The 3698-nt window shown below is 39.6% G+C and overlaps 1 non-coding gene across 1 annotated transcript; it reads left to right on the top strand.

Annotated features, from left to right (window-relative positions):
- Positions 1 to 3326: 3326 nt before the first annotated feature.
- On the top strand, positions 3327 to 3413 carry TRNAS-GGA (transfer RNA serine (anticodon GGA)). Its single transcript has one exon. It is a non-coding gene; the product is annotated as a tRNA-Ser (tRNA).
- Positions 3414 to 3698: the final 285 nt, after the last annotated feature.

Below are 3698 nucleotides of genomic sequence, written 5' to 3'. Positions count from 1 at the left end.
CTTTTGAAACGTGAAATCATAAACAAGTGGGTTGAAGTAGTAATACCATTTTATGATGAGAATTCTAAGTCGTATGTGTACGGTTATTTTGCTTTTCTAGTATACGCAGGGTTATTTTGTACTGTCTGGTATAAGTATATACCTTGGGATCCATATATAAAACCTGCTGATTTAGCTCCACCATCACTGGATGTATTTAACACCTATCATGCCGATGTCGTGGGTTATAAGAAGGTCACATACCTGATTACTAAGGACATTGTCCAAACAAACTATGGTAGACACCTTTAAACAGCCATCATTTAACGAAGTAGTAAATTCGAATGACTACAACCTTGATCAATCTGATCACAAAGTGCGTTTTTCATGCTTATGCACTGGTATCATGGTTTCTATGTTGTTAGTAACAAAAACACTTCTTCCACATTAAACAGTACTGCATAGATACAAGTTTAGCACAATGAATTTCTGAGTTATTTCACACAAGGAATTTACAAGCTAATGAAAATCAATAGATTTATAGGATATCTATCTAAATACGGCTCCTATCGTTTAAGGTTAGTAAATACATACTAGGAAATGCTCTTCAGGGATACCAGAACTGGAAGATCCTGTCAAGGGGAAACAGGACCTTAATAAGCGCCATCCCGAGACTTGGACTCGAGGGATGGTAAGATCAATAGGAGAAGGAGATATGATACAATTACTATGATCAGGATACCTTATATGAGCCATACTTATCCAGGGAATCAATCGCGTGAGGGTGTTGTTGATAGAGGGAGCTCTGGCCAGGAGAGGCTAGAGCGAGTGATAGCAACGGAAAGGTAAGATCAAGAAGGAAACAAGGCTTAAGAGGACCCTAATGCACCAATACTTTAGGCATTCCAACTTCCAATACATACTTATCATGGAATGAAATCCAAGAGGAGCAAGCATATCACTGAGAATAGCTAGCTGAAATCAAGGATGCTATCACAATATTCAATGGAATCGTTACATCGGAATAAGATAGACCCGCTTCGATGCTGTATTCAGTATGTCAGCTAGGAGCCAGAACTCACTATGCCATAGTCATACAATCAACCTGTGTATTAACAGCAATATCTAGACAGGCAGGATGGATTAATTATATTGATGGCCAAGATAAGGTGCTCAAAGGGGAAGCACTCTTCATCAAGTAATGACCCCTGGGGGCGGGTACTGCGAAAAGAAAGCAACGCATAAGCTCTTGTTCCTGATACGGTTCGAAAGTAGTGCAAAGAAAAGCGGTACTTCGGTCGGAAAGAAAGCTGCAGGAGGGTTAGTGCTAAAATCTTCTTGTTCGGATGGTTGAGAGAAGGAGGTGTGTCCTGTGGCGGATACACCGATTGATCGAGACGCCTCAAGGCCACCGGAGGGAGAAATAGTGATAGCAACGCTTACAAGGAATGCTGGGATAAGTTGGGAAGAAGGCAAAGATACTGGCGACTAGATCCTTGTGGCAGATTGGAAGATACCGATATCTCTATTTCAATTTGTTGATTGATGGTTTAAGGAAATGGCAGTGGTCCAAATCTTGCACATTTACTGTTACTTCTATGTATAAGTTCCTTGCTCAGGTGTGGCCCAACTTTCATATCTTATTGGGATAGCTACATTGCCCTGGCCGGGTATTGCGAAGGAAGGAAACACCTTGTCCGAGTCAGGCGATGCTAAAGGATGGATTAAAAAACTCATGGATGCTATCTCTGTTATTGCTGCTTAATGCCCTATTTATACCGATCTAGCTTATAGCTGGGATTTCTAGAAAGATAAGCTGATGCAGCCCTCAGGGATGGAGTGCCTAAACTAACCTTCCTGAACAGAAGTAGCAGAGGTAGAAGATATGTAAATCGTACCATCAAGGGGAAATGCACTATTGTTATGCTTGGGCCAGGTTAGCTGATCAAGGGAATATTCCTATCGGAAGAACAATCAGAAAATAAGGAGATAGTCAGTTGGCACTTTTCACACAAGAACCGCTTTTCGTATTAAGCACGGGAGTCGTAAGGAAAGACCTCTGCGTAGCTATCAGAACGAATTAATGAACGAAATAAACGAATTCCGGTGAAACCAAGGCGAATTTCTGAGCCAGCAGTGGGAAAAAGATGCCAAGTATTGAGATGCAACATTATGAATGGTGCGATCCGAAGTCTTACTATTTACTCCAAATTGACTCAAATGGTTGACTGAACTTCACAGAGGACTAAAGCCGGGAACTTAAACTAATGGTTTTGCCTTTCCACTTCCCAATTGACTCTCATAAAAGGCTAGGCTACCTCTTCACATCGCACCTGATCCCGAATCATGTGCTCTGTTCAGGGGATCAATAGTGGCTATTAAGCTTTTCCCTTTCTATATATTCTTGAGAATAAGTAAATACCATCCTTTTTCCTATCAGCATCTCTCTATCTGACAGTAAATATTGCTTTCAATCGATCAGGCACTAGGTTATTAAAGTATGGATATGCCATATAATAAGGGAAAAGGCCTCAAGTTTTTTTTAGCGCAAAAGAAAAGCCGATTCCAAATTTTCTATTTCCCGGCAAGTCTATGAGAGTCCTATTACGGATCCTCTGATCTTTAGCTTGAATGGTCGTGTTTTTATATAATTAGGTCTTTCTTCTGAGCTCTTCTATTACGGTACGGAAAAATCAAACCTATCACTCTCAAAGAATGGGTAAAAAGAATTCAAGATAGGGGAGCCTACACTCTCTAACTACCTATACTACGCCCCCATTGATTGGAAACCCTCGGGGAAAATGATCCCATAAACAAAGGAATTATACAGTACGAAATAGCAAAAAAACAGACTAATTCGATTCTAAAAAATCGATAATAGATATTTTATTCTGCTTAAATTGTCCCGACAAGGAGAGATATTCAATATTTGAATCAGATTGGATTTCGTAGTATACCAATGTGAGCCAAACTATTACTATTTCATCTAACTTGAATAACCAAGGACTGAATTTGACTATGGATTCTGATAACTCGAGAAGTTTTTATTTGGTTATGATCCAAAAAGAAAAAAGAAAGGTTTAACAAGCCATGAGAAAATAGAGTAAAGTAACCATACGTTCTGTTTGCATAACGTGTATACGCCACGCCATACAATCGAAATAGAAACATGGGACGATTCCAGAATTTTGAATAGATCCGTGGGGATGAGAGAAGTTGTTGTTGAGAAATATGAAATTGGAAAGGAAGTCAAACTCCCTATGGAACCTGTGATCGGTTGTACCTGTACTTTAGTGATACGAAAACTCGCTATTCACTCAGTTTCTGGTCAATAATAAGATTATGTAGGAGAGATGGCCGAGTGGTTCAAGGCGTAGCATTGGAACTGCTATGTAGGCTTTTGTTTACCGAGGGTTCGAATCCCTCTCTTTCCGTTTCTGTTAATTCACCAACGTTACCGACCACAATGAAATTTCTAGTAAGAGGAAAATCCGTCGACTTTCTAAATCGTGAGGGTTCAAGTCAAGTCCCTCTATCCCCAATAAAAAGCCCATTTTACTTCCTAACTATTGTACCAACCTCTATTTTTCATTAATGGTTCAAACAAGATTCACTATCTTTCTTATTCTACTCTTTCACAAACGGATCCGAACTGACTTCTTTGGATCTTATCCCATTCATACAAATGAACATATTATAGTATAGGCAAGTAATCCCTA

This window comes from Triticum urartu, chromosome 2A, assembly GCF_056163025.1.
Source record: "Triticum urartu cultivar PI428250 chromosome 2A, HENAU_Tu73, whole genome shotgun sequence".
NCBI classification, from domain to species: domain Eukaryota; kingdom Viridiplantae; phylum Streptophyta; class Magnoliopsida; order Poales; family Poaceae; genus Triticum; species Triticum urartu.
The sequence above is the reverse complement of the archived record's forward strand: the minus strand, read 5'-3'. Positions and strand labels throughout refer to the sequence as shown.